This window comes from Astatotilapia calliptera, chromosome 14 (genome assembly GCF_964374335.1).
Source record: "Astatotilapia calliptera chromosome 14, fAstCal68.1, whole genome shotgun sequence".
NCBI classification, from domain to species: domain Eukaryota; kingdom Metazoa; phylum Chordata; class Actinopteri; order Cichliformes; family Cichlidae; genus Astatotilapia; species Astatotilapia calliptera.
In genome coordinates, this window is record NC_137435.1 from 20,012,174 (window position 1) to 20,018,780 (window position 6,607).

Below are 6,607 nucleotides of genomic sequence, written 5' to 3' on the forward strand. Positions count from 1 at the left end.
GAGAAACTTTTTTTTTTTTTTCTTGCCTCCTTCTTCTGCCGCCCCCTCCCTTCCAAAGATGAGTGGAACCATCAGGGAGAATGTTACAAGGCTTGAATGAAATGTTTACCAGAAAGTGGAGTGTGGACTTGATATATGTACGGTGGGGGGTGATGTGGGTTGGAGGGACTTGCACAAATTGGAAAGAATCACCCTTAATTTTTGGCCACAAAAAACAATGAATCTTTAAATCTGTAATCATAAAAAGAATGTATTTTTATTTCCTTTTTGTTTTAACAATAAGTTTGTTTGCAAGATAATTTCTGTATATGGAAACTTACTACTTTTGTGTCCATCACCTTTTGATCACAGATCACTATGTGTAATCTTTATGATTTGAGTTTTTATCTGAATATATTTGGCTTTTTTGCCTTTTTTGTACTAAATATTTTGATCACAGAATGAAAACCAGGTTTGACCATTCATGACTGTCTAAAACACCCATACCACACCATATAAAGGTTTTATAATCTTATATCTTTCCTGACTTATTTTAAATTGCAGTGATTGAGATAATTATGAGTTTGAAGTTTTTTGTGTTGGTAGTCCATCAGAGACCCTTTTGTCACTGTGTGAGGAACAGTGACAGCTGGAACAGGCTCCAGTCCCCAGCAGCACCATTTCAAATCACTGCGCTGGATCCTTGATCTGTTAAGTATCTCCTGGGTTGGAAATTCACGCTGTGATTTCTTTACATGGCAGTAGTTTGAAGCAATACAGGTGTGTTCTCTAAAGAATGTGCCCTGATTTTCAGTTTGAGAAGAGATTTCTTGACATCTGTGTAGGGAGACACTTTTGTACATTATTTTTCTTAAACTGTGTGTGTGAGAGAGAGTGGCACCTTTGAAGTTAAGTGCGTGCCACAGTCGGGCAGTTTTGTGTGAACATTTTATATGAACTGGAATCAACTGTAAATAATGTTGGTAATTGTAAAATGTTAACCATGAAACTACATGCAACAAAACATTTAAAATCCTCTTTGTGATGTGCACAAAAACTCACAGAACACAATCAAATAAAACTTCTCACAACACGTTGCTTTTGTGTTTACTTGTATGATAGAGAAATGAGAGTAACTTAATCATGAGGCAGTTTTTTTTTGTTTGTTTTTTTTTGCTGCACTAAATTAGTAGGAAACTGGGGATTTTTCACTTGTCAAATTCCCTTGTCGAGGAAAACTGAGCCAAAAAGGAATGAGGGAATTTATTTCCCAGATACCTGCACGTGGTGGTAGCTTGTACCGATGGAACGCATGGGCGGGGGGTTACTGGCCTTAAGCCTGGGTAATTTTTTCAGAACCCCTTTTGGAGTATAATTTGTTTCATAGTTAGATGCCTGACTGACAACTGTATAAAACAAAAGCTACAGACCGTATTGGTTAGCACTGTTGCTGCACAGCAAGAAGGTTCTGAGTTCAATTCCACCATCAGGCCGGGCCTTTCTGTATGGAGTTTGCATGTTCTCCCCGTGTTTGTGTGGGTCCTCCCTGGGTACTCTGGCTTCCTCCCACAGTCCAAACACATGCAGTTAGTGGGGATAGGTTAATTGATTAATCTAAATTGCCCATAGGTGTGAATGTGAGAGCGAATGGTTGTCTGTGTCTCTGTGTTAGCCCTTCGCCAGACTGGCAACCTGTCTAAGGTGTACTATTGACTCCAAATCTCCCGACCACTATGTCGATCTGAGACACCAAGACCAAGACCGGTCTCAAGACATCCAACTCTACCAGTTACTAAAGCAAATCATTCGTACTGTACAAATAATGTAAATATGACTGTGTATCACAAAAGATTGATATCAAACTGATCACTTGACCCATATTATGTTACTTGCTCCTCGAGTGAAACAACAAATTGCGAAGTGAAAAGCCGAACAACAATGCCGTTTTTTTTTAGAAAGTCTTAGCTTACATGTGTGTTTATTTGATATTTTCAGTTGTTACCCTCCACGGCTTAATAAAGCACTCTAAATTGGTTTCAGTTATGTACTGTACTGTCAATCTGCCCCAGGGCAGCTGTGGCTACAACTGTAGCTTGCCTCCACCAGTGTGTGAATGTGTGTGTGAATGGGTCGATGACTGGGTGTGTAAAGCGCTTTGGGGTGCCTAGGGGGGACTAGTAAAAGCACCATACAAATACAGGCCATTTACCATTTACTGATGAACTTAACATTTACCTGAGTTTTTTCTTTGAAAGAAGCCCCTTATTTCTATTGTTATTTTATATACAGTAGTATGTTGTTCAGTATATCTGTATGCAAAACAAGAGGAATTTCAACACACAGCAGTATATTCACAGTTGAAACCAGAAATTTACATACACTTTATGGAAAAAACAAGAAGATTTTTTTTTACTGTTAAACATCAATTTAGAGTAAACGTTTTTGTTTTAGATAAATAAATATTGAAATATCTTGAATTAGTTAAATGTCAGAATAAAGAGAGAGAGCTATTTTTTTTTATCACTTTTATCAAATTTAGGAGTACATGTACACTAAGTTTATTGTTAATTAATAAGAAAACTGCAGACGATTCTATTCTGAGCTGAAGAAGCTTCTGATAGGTTAGTAGAGTCCATGTGAGTAAATTGGTGGCACACCTGTGGATGCGAATAAGGCAAAACACAGAGCCTGTTTCTTTGACATGGGAAAATCAAGAGATGTCAACCAAAACACCAGGAAAAGAATTGTGGAGCTCCATAAGTGTGGCTCAATTTTGAATACAATTTGGTGCCATTTGCAATTAAGGAATACAGACAATTTCTCTCTTTACTCTTAAAGTTAACAAATATGTTTTTTATATTTATCCATCTAAAAAAATAAACATTTAGTCTGATTTGATGTTACAATTAAAAAAGTATTTGTGTTTTTATCTGAAGAGTTTGTAAATATCTGGTTTCAACTGCATATTTGATGATGTTGGTGTTTGGCTTGATTGTCAGCACAAAGAGGGAGAGAGAGGGAGGAAGAGAGAGAGGAGCAGAGAGAGAGAGAGGGAGAGAGAGAGGGAGAGAGAGAATGAGGACAGAACAGAGATGGAACAAGAGCAGGTGAGACAGACATGTTAGTCACATGGTTGTTTACCAAAACTCAACAGAACGTGTATCTCGTACCTAGTGTTTCTTTTTAGGTTTGTTATTTTTCAAATTCTATATTTATTAATTTATGCAGGCTTGTTTGCACAACAAGGCTAAATAATTATATAAACTTCTCAATCGAAATAGTGTTCTTTGGTAGAATTAAAAAATAAGTGTAGTGCAGGTCTATGATGATTTTCACAGTTTTGATTCTGGTTCTGTTTTGGTTACGTCCTAAAGTAGTCCTGAGTTTGAACTGTTGTAGTCCTGTTTTAATTCCCGATCAGTTCTGGATCTGGTTGAATTGGGGTTTAGTCCTCGTGTCTTGATTTGTTCTGCCTTGCTGCTTGATTAACAAACTAGTTTAAGGTGTCCTGCATATGTGATTTTTTTTTCCCTATATGAAGTCATTCTTTTTTGAACAAAACTCAAAACACAGCCAAATAAATCTTTCAGTCATTTCTAACACCCCCCCCATCTCACATGCATACTACCTTTTAGGGCTAAGCCCCGGGTGTATAAAATGTCTGGCTCCGCCTCTGCTTGAAAATAACTTAAAAGTTTATTTTGTGACCCAGAAAGAGTAATATTTAAAAGTTTTTAGCTGTGCTCCTCCAATCCAATATCTGACAAGCACACCAACCACAGAAGCAGCAGCAGTGATGAGAGCATGGGAGATGCAGCAGATTGATCCAAAACTTATGCAGAGTTCATTCCCGCCACAATAAAGGGATTTCCGGAAGTGGGGTCAGATGTTACCTTGGTTACACAGGCCTAATGTAGAGTAGGTTTTTTTTGAAAACTTTATACAATCAGGCAATCTGAGAACAAAGCATGATGTATAGACCAGCAAAGTCATGCTACATGTAATTAGCAACCACTTTATTAGGTACATCTGTTCCACTATTCATTGCAGTAATCCACAAATCTAATCATCCTTTTGCAGCAACTCAAAGCACTTAGACATGCAAACATCCTCAAGACAGCCTGCTGAAACCAAACAGAGGAAGAATGATGAATAAATGTGGCATGGCTGTTGTTGTCAGATGGCCTGGTGTGAATATTTCATAGGAGTGGGTTAAAAAAAAAAGATTTTCCAGTTCAAATCAGTTATAGCTTAAATAATGCGATATTGATTCATTAAATCCTGAATCGATTTTTGAATAAATATGTATTTTGTAAGAATCGCCAGAATCTCAGGTTAAAGCTATTTCAACAACCACCAAACAGCTAAAACAGCAAATGAGAGCAGGCAAACAGATTCCACACAAACATGTAAACACAAAGTGCGGGCCCCAACACATCAAAATCTGTGAGTTGTCGGCTTTCTCGCCCAACATGCCGCTGTGGCTGAAAGCCAACATCTCACAAATTCTGAAGCTGCAGGTTTTGTCACTCTTCAACCAAAACTGACTGAACAAGCAGCAAAAGAAGATCAAAATTACACTTCACATTTAATAAATACCATCATGAATTCCCTCTTACTTTCGCTGTTTTGCTTCCACCACAATAAAAATCGCACTTCCTGCACAACCCTCTCTCTATCTGTGTACTTCAAGAACAGTTTTCCATTCAAATCTCTGTTTTGTGCATGATTCACTTGCAGTGTTGGGGAGTAACGGAATACATGTACCGCCGTTACGTATTTAAAATACAAAATATGAGTAACTGTATTCCGTTACAGTTACCGTTTAAAAAGGTGGTATTCAGAATACAGTTACTTTGTTGAAATAAATGGATTACACTGCTGTACTTTCCTGTTTGATATTGTCGCGGGTCAGGACTGTTTGGGTTTGTTTGACAGCTACGTTCTGTTGTTCCAGGCGGCAGCGTTACGGTTGCCATGGTTACGGTTGCCATGGTTACGCTCTCTCTCTCTCTCTGCGACTGCGTGTTTCCTGGGTGAGAGAGCGCCTTTTTGTTGTTGTTGTTGTTGTGCTAAGCTAACAGGCAGAATGCTACAAGCATAGCTCTAAAGAATGTAGCCTCATGGGCAGTGTAGTCCGTGTTGCAGGGAGAATGGACTGCCATACACGTTATGGGTCTGTGAGCGCGAGGAGGGAGAAAAAGGGGAGTGGAAAGGTACGAGTTGTCATCGAGGAAAAACGGGAGCTGGAAGCATGTAAATATAATAATAACCACTGCAGCCAAGAAGAGAGCCTGACGAGCCCAGTTGTAAGTAAGCTATTAAGACTCGACTGTACACCGTGTTCGTGTTTTCCTCCGAAACAATAAGTTCCGTTGGAGCAGCCTTTCAACGCCTCTCTCTGTCTCTCGCAAGAAAAGTTGACCCACACAACAAAGTAAAGCTATTTTTCGGCTACCAGCCGACAGGGACCCCGCCGTATTAGTCAGAGGTCCCTTTACTACAGTTCGAAGTCGCCGACCTTCAGTAACAGTAATAAATCACACAGCAATAGTACATTCACGTTGTTGTAAAAAGCATGATAATATATTAAGTAATCCAAAGTATTCAGAATACGTTACTGTCATTGAGTAACGTAACGGAATACGTTACAGAATACATTTTGGGGCATGTAATCTGTATTCTGTAATGGAATACATTTTAAAAGTAACCTTCCCAACACTGTTCACTTGGTTATGCTTTTCTTCTCTGAGCACTCAAAGTGCTTTATACAACTAATTCATTCACTCAATCTCACCCATTCACACAAGCACTTTTCCCAAGCTGTTAGTGCATTCATGAATGCACCAACGTAATGTAATGTAAAAGGTTTATATCTTGCCCAAGGATATTTGGCAAGTAGACTAGCGGAAAGCCATGAATCAAGCCACCAACCTTCCGATCAGTAGATGACCTGCTCTACCTGCCTGAGCTACAGCCAGGTGTGCCACAAGGGTCCTGTTTGGGACCTTTATTGTTGTTGTTGTAATTGCTTTCTCTTCAGCACCTTCTGAGCACTCTTAAGAAGAATTTCTTATCACTACTATACAGATGATATTCAGTTATATATATCTCCTTTAAGCCCCAAGATGTTTCCAAACTACTTTGCATAGGCGCATAGACTCCATTAGAGGTTGGATGGCTGATAACTTTCTTCAACTTAATGAGGAGAAAACCAAAGTCCTTCTTTGTGCTTCCGATAAATTTGTGCCCAAGGTTATGGAAAATGTAGGTCCTCTTGCTACATTTGCCAAATCCTCTACTAGGGATCTTGGAGTAAACTTTGACTCAGCTCTGACTTTGGACGCTCATGTTAAATCTCTGGTTTGCTCCTGTTATTATATTTTAAGAAACATTGCAAAGCTGAATCCATTGTGTCATGCTCAGAACTCGAAATCGTCATACACGCATTTCCTTCATCTCGTTCGGACTATTGTAATTCTTTGTTCACTTGTTTATGTAATGCCTCCTGGGAACGTCTGCAGGGTGTTCAGAATGCTGCTGCAAGGCTTCTGACCTTGTCTTCCAAGTACTCTCATGTCACACACCTGTTGATCCAGCTGCACTGGCTCCCCATTAAATTCAGAGT